Genomic DNA, 6,871 nt, shown 5'->3' with positions numbered 1-6,871 from the left:
GATGAACTCTAGGGTCTTGCTACTCAAAGTGTGCTGCTGGAGCCAGCAGCATCGGCCTCACCAGGGAGCATATACCCACCTAAGAACTCGTGAATGGAGATCTGTATTTTAACAAGATCCCAGGTGATTTTTATGGATATTGAAATTTGGAAAGCGCTGCCCTCAGACCCAGGCAAGTTGTTTCGTTTTCTATATGAAGAAGTATAATCCCCATTCTAGACAAGAGCAACAATAATAATCACAAAACCAAAAAGAATATGTCTCTGAAATCATACTGGATATAAGTAACAAATAAATAGCGTAATCTATAAGGCCAACTCAACATATGTGGAACAACCTTCCTACACAGACTGAAATGTTCAGCTAGAGATCTTTATACATAAATCCACCTTGGTCCTACAAGCCCGATGAGTAAGTCATGTAGGGTTGCTGAATCCAAAAGCATTTTTGACTTGCAGTCTGCGGTACTACGACTCAGGACAATCAGTCTGATCAAAGAGCCCTCATGACCCTTGCTATCTCCTAATATGAGTACAGATAGAATGTGGCAACCTGAAGTATGCTGGTTTAGGTGGAGGCCAGAAAATAAGTCCTTCCCCTGGCAATCCTGTATCTGATGACAATGCAAGAAACCTCGGGAGACCAAAGCCTCTACTGATACCACTTTTAAATTTTGCCAGAGAATATCTAGAGCAGGATGAGCTCCTCCTCCTAGTTTTAGAAAGATTTGTTACTTTGCAGATATGGGACGTCGGGGTCTTTTGTTAAGATAAGGCTATTGATCAACTCTCTGACTTATTTCTTAATGGTTTTCATCCTTGATCCAAATACAAGTGAAGCCATTTGTGACTTATTCGTCTTTGTTTGTGTCGTTGGCTTTGACAGACAGTAGTCAATGTAGCGGTCAACAAATATTGACTGGGCCAGCTCTCCCTGGGGGCTGGCCAGGCAGACTCTATTCCCAACTCTGTCGCTGCAGCTCTTTCATGGGCTCAGCTGGGCAGAGACTCAGAGAGGCGGCTGCGGAGGAGGGGCCTGCCAGGTGGTGGGAGAGAGACCAGAGACCCTTGTTGATACACAGACAGACCATTAACTCCCTACCCGTTAAGGTAAAAAAGGCAAGACATCCTTTCCTATTTTCCTTCACATCCTTGCCCTTCAGGCTGCATGCAGCCCTGTTGCTACTTGTTTTCTCCTTCCAGGATGTGTCTGATGTTAATTTTTCCTAGTGTGCATTGGATTAAAAAAGAAAATAGGTTTGTGGTAGAGGGAACATGGTGTGTTTTGCCACAGGTGGGCCTTCAAAGTTAGACTCTGGCCTTCTACAACTTGAGGAGAAAAGTCTGGTGCACAAGAAAAAAATCATACAAAAAATAATACTAGCTATATTTTTAGTGACTCTTTATTTCCCAGGCATTGAGATGGGTGTTTTATATGTAAATTTTTGAAAATCTAAAGTAGCAGAATATGCAAATATGACTATATAATTTATTTTCACCGCTCAGAAGAAGCAAACTCTCCTTTCCTAGGGGATGGGAAGCCATGACTGCTTTTCTAAAAGCTGAGCCTTCTTTCCCTTAGGAAAGGTAAACCAGCTCTTTGGTGGCATGGGCCAGTGGCTTCATAAATCATCCAGCATTTCTCCCCTAGAGCTACTAGACCTCATGAAACAAAGAGTAGGAAGATGTGCTTTTTCCCCCCCTAAAGGTTGAGAAAGAAGAGCTCTCTGACAATGGGGGTAATGAGTAAAAGTTTTATAAAGCAGAGTAGAAGGAATCGACAGATACCAACGCTGAAATGTCACATCTGTTGGAATTATCTGACAAGAATTTTAAAACAGCCATCATAAAAATGCTTTGACAAACAATTATGAACATGCTTGAAATAATGAAAAAATAGAAAGTCTCAGTTAAAAAAAAAAAAAAAGATACAAAGAAGAACCAAGTGAGGATTTTAGAAGCCAAAAATACAATAACAAAAAGAGAAACGGAATGGAGCTCATCGGCAGAACAGAGAGGACAGAGGAACTGGAAGACAGAATGATGGAAATGACCAATCTGAGTAATAGAGAAAATATAGACTAAAAAGGAAGAAATGAACAGAACCTTTTAGGGACCTCTGGCATTATAACAAATGTCATCAGAGTCTCAGAGAGGAGAAAGAGCATAGGGCTGAAAAAGTACTCAATAAGGACTAAAATTGGGAAACATAAAAATTCAAGAAGCTGAGAGAATCTCAAACACAATAAATCTAAAGAAACCCATAACAACACATATTACAATGAAGCTTTAGAAAAACTGGAGAGAAAAACAAAAAGTCTTGGAAGACACGTGAGAGAAATGCCACTTTACCTGCAGAGGAAAACCATTTGAATGACCGCGGAGTCCTCCTCAGAAACCACGGAGGCCAGAATGAAGGGCACAACATTTTTTAAGAGCTGGAAGAAAATAACTATCAGCTCTGAATTCCATAACTTGTGAAATTATCTCTTTAGGATAAACAAGATATTCTTAGATGAAGGAAAGCTAAGAGAATTTGTCACAACAGACTTACCTTAAACTAATGACTAACAGACGTCTTTGCAACAGAAAGAAGATGATAAAAAGGAATCTTGGAACATCTGGAAGGAATGTGAAAAGGACAATAAAAAGAGTAAAGATATGCGTAAATACGATAGACTTTTCTTTCTCTTCTTGTTTTAAATGATATTTGTCAGTCCAAGCAAAGAGCATCACATCGTCTGATGTGAGTTTTAATGTATGTAAAGGAACTATTTGAGACAATTATATTGTAAATAGTGGCAGTGTGCTGGGGACGAAGGGACTTAAAGGGAGGTAAGATTTTTACATTTCACTCAAACTGGTAAAATGTTGGCACACTAGATCTGTGTGATAATCTATATCTTGATTGTAGTGGTGGTTATAGAAATCTATACATGGGATAAAATGAAATCAAACTATACGCATACATGGTACCAGTGTCAGTTTCCTGGGTTTAATATTGTGTTATAGTTATACAAGATGCAACGACTGGGGGAATTGGGTGAAGGGTGCCTGGCAACTCTGTCTTATCTGTGTAATTTCCTGTAAATCTGTAGATATTTTAAAATAAAAAGTTAAGGGGTGGAGGGAGAGAAGGGGGGAGGGTAGGAGGAAGGGAGGGAGAAAGAGAGAGAGAGAATGAACAGAGGGCTGGAATTCTCATGTTTTTCCTGTTGTAGTTGTTTGACTTTAGGGAGTCTAGGAAAAGCCCAAGTGGTCTTGAGATGTCTGGGTTAAGTTCAGGCTAGATGGAGACTACATTAATTGAATTGAAATGGCTGTGGGTCAGCCTGAAACAAGATAATTTTGTGTCTGGAACACATGTTGGTTTCCTGTGTCCTTTCAAGGGAATCGATATATTGATTTTCATTTACCTAGCCATATGTGGTCAGGACATGGTTTATTTAGAAATATCCCCTCCCCCTCTGCAGCAAAAGACATTGAGGGGGCTAATCAAGAGGTCCACAAGCCCAGTTTTCCTAGGGAGGAGCAGGTGACAAAATAGAAAGCTGCCTTCTTTGAATTTCCTCCTCTTCCTTCCAGTTTGACCATCTGTGCCCACGGTGGGCTGGTCTGTCTTAATGATGTACATGTCATGTACACACAGACTCTCTGTAAGTCATCTCAACTCTACCTCCAAACTCCATTTCAGAATTTCTCACTCCTTTCTTTATCCATCCCAATCTTCCTTGTCCAAGTCACCATCATTGCCTGTGTGGATTACCTCAATATTCTCTTCTTGGTCTTCTTTCTTTCATCTTGCCCCTTAAAATCCATTCTCCAAACACCGGTCTGAGTGATAGTCTGACAGTGTACATCAGATTATGTCACACCCCTACTTAGCACCCTTTGCACTTAGAACAAATTTTCACCTGTTACCATGGCCTGCAGAGTCCTGCATGACCTGGCCCCTGCCTGTTTCTCTGACCTCATCTCAGCAATTCACTTTTCGGGCCATCCAAGCTATTTCACCCATGAAGACCTCACCCCATTCCTTGGAATGGGCCTCTTGCTGCTGCTTTTTGTGCAGCTGGCTCTTTCTTATCCTTTTCATTGTGGCTGAAATGTCTCTAAGTGGCCTTCTTCGACCCCTTTCTAAAGAAGCTTCCACCTTGTTGACTCCCCATTACATTTATTTTCTTTGTAGCATTTATTACACTTTCAAATGATCTTAGTCGTCTTCTTGTTTATTGTCTGTCACTTTCCTAGAAAGCAAGCTCCATGAGGGCAGGGACTTTGCATTCCTATTCACTCTAGTAGCCCCAACTCAATAAATATTTGTTGAAAAAGTGAATGAATAAATGAATGAATAAAGAATTATACTGTAAACTATCAGAGCTGGCAGGGACCTTCTTGCTGACAAGAACGCCCCCTGGAGACATTAGAAGGGTACCGAGGAGAGAAGATAATGACAGTAATCTGACATGTATATGCAGCACCTTTGAGTGTACAGAAGAACATTTGGAATTATTGTGCCTCCATTCAATGGACAGGAAGCAGTGAGATTCCTCAGGGTCACACAGATCGCAGCAGGCAGGAGCCTGGAACCCAGAGAGCAAATCAGCTTCTCGCCACACAGGCATCTGGCAGAGTACTTTGGAACAAGTGTCCCCATTGTTGCCAGCAGCTGTGTAGCTTTCACTGTTTATCCAGCAGCAGGGGCTTCAGGTGCTCTGCATCAGGCCTTGTCACCTGGGGGGAAAAAAATACTTTTAGAGAGAGAGAGAGAGAGAGAGAGAGAGAGAGAGAGCGCACAAAGTTAAGAAAGATAATTCCCCAGGGAGGGAAGAGACGTCAAGAAGCAATGTTAATGTGATGCAGAGGGAAGAGAGACAGAAGCAGAAGGTAGATGGCAAATACATAAATTGAAACGTTTTTAAATTGAGCTAGCATCCTGGATGCTTCGGTTTGTCAAACCTTTAGCATCTGTTCATTCATTGCAGAGAATGGTCAGAGCAGGACCCGGTCTCTGTTCTCTCGAGAGCCTCACGGTGCCTCTGTGGTCTCGCTCGGTGCTGAGAACACAGGGAGGCGTGCGCTCTGAAATCTGACCATCACGCTGCTGGATCATGGTCTCCCACACAGTCCTCTGTTTCCTCTGTCTTTTTGAAAAGACTGAGATAATGATGAAAGAATTTAAAAAGTGACTGCTGTTGCTCTTTTCCTGTTTCTAAAGAGTCATAGTAGTCAAGTGACTAACCATCCTAGTTTCCAAAAAGCATACATCTGAGCAAGAATATTACCACAGAAATTCCACTTGGATATACCTTTAATCATGTGGCAAATTACCTTATTAACCACAAGGGAGTCTAGTCTTATTATTTAATTAAACCATCTCTTTTCTTATTAAAACCACATGGGTTTTAACTTCTGTGTGGTTTTAGATTCTTTTCCCCTTCTTTGGATGTCTTTGTAATAGTAGCTGCATAAAAGAATTTCTGTTATTTTGTGTTGATGACTGAAGAGTTAGCAACGTTAAATAAAAGGGGGTGGGGGCATGGCGGAGATAGTCTGGATAGGCTCCCTCTGGCCAGCGACGTAACAGCCACTTGGGTGGTATGAAAGTCTGAGATGTGTACCCGTCGCTTACTGCTTTCTCTCGCCAAAACATCTGGAATACAAAATCCTGTCATTAGGCAGCCCACATGTTAGAAAAACAAAAGGACAGAAAAAAAAGAAAGAAAATCCAGACCCCCAAAATGGCTGGATAAGACCTCATTATTGCTGGTAGGAAATTAGACATTTAAGGTTATACTTCAAAGTAACTATTTTTATTACAAGAGGCTCCACATTTTGATTTATTGGGCAGCAAAACAAGATCGTGACAAATATTTCCACCACAAAGAAAAGACAGATCAGGCCTCTAAAAAGTCATATATTAAGAAGTTTAAAAATAAAGTTCGTTGCTACAATAGTCATAATGATGAAAATTGTATGTTTTTACTCACAGCCCCAAATACATGGCTGCTTTAGCACACAGCCTACAAGAAGAAATAATTTAATCTTGTGGGAAGTTTTTTCTTATCAAATAAAAGTGGTAACATTTTGTAAAATGAAACAGCTAAATTCTTAGCGAGTCTGTGCTACCTTTCTTCAAAGATTTGCACTAAGCAGGGCCTGTATATAATCTTACATTTCAGTCCGAGCTGTACCATTCAAGAGAGATACTAAGAACATAGGATGGGTTCCGAGGAATCTGTAAAGATAATTATTAAAGAATAAAACATAGAGCTTTGAAACAAAGCTGAAGGAATTTAGAATATTCGACCTTGTTAAAAAGAAACCCAGAAGGTTGGGATACTAACCATCTTAGGTAGAAGACACAGTATGTTGTATTAAAAGTGATACTTTGACTCACCTCCACCTGGACATGACCTTTTCTCTATAACGTGGACAATTCTAATTAGATTAACTCAGAGGAAGGAAGGCTTCAGTGAAGAGTGCGCATTACTGAATCTGGAAAATGAGTTTCTTAGGTGGGCTCAAAGTTGTCTTCTTTGTAGTTTTCTAAATAAAGAAGCACTTATTTTCCCAGGAGAGGGAACAGAACTTAGTGGAAAGAGCAGAGGCTGTGATGTGTGACTCAGGGCTTGGGTTCTAGTCTCAGTTCTGGTACTAATGAACTCTGTGACTTCCAGCCAAACCATTTAACTTCTCTCACCTTGGTTCCTCATCCATAAAATGAGATTGGACTAGGTGATCTAAAAGACCTCATGCGGCATATTTTGATTCTAGGAGGAGGAAGACAGAATGACCATAGGAGAGCAATAAGGTCCTTTCATTTTATTCTTATGACTCACTTGCTTAGGAGAGAAGTTTGAGTACATGTG

At 40.7% G+C, this 6,871-nt stretch overlaps 2 long non-coding RNA genes across 2 annotated transcripts in view; one reads left to right on the top strand and one right to left on the bottom strand.

Moving 5' to 3' along the window:
• Positions 1-6,871, top strand: part of LOC112480633 — a 190,509-nt gene that overhangs the window by 86,232 nt on the left and 97,406 nt on the right. The window lies entirely within an intron of this gene.
• Positions 4,157-5,108, bottom strand: LOC112480634. The gene is made up of 2 exons (XR_003046720.1): positions 4,959-5,108; positions 4,157-4,733 (listed from the first exon to the last, which is right to left on the bottom strand). It is a non-coding gene; the product is annotated as an uncharacterized LOC112480634 (long non-coding RNA).

Source organism: Pteropus alecto, unplaced genomic scaffold (assembly GCF_000325575.1).
Source record: "Pteropus alecto unplaced genomic scaffold, ASM32557v1 scaffold20, whole genome shotgun sequence".
NCBI lineage: Eukaryota > Metazoa > Chordata > Mammalia > Chiroptera > Pteropodidae > Pteropus > Pteropus alecto.
Note: the sequence above shows the minus strand (reverse complement) of the source record. Positions and strands in the feature narration are given on the sequence as shown.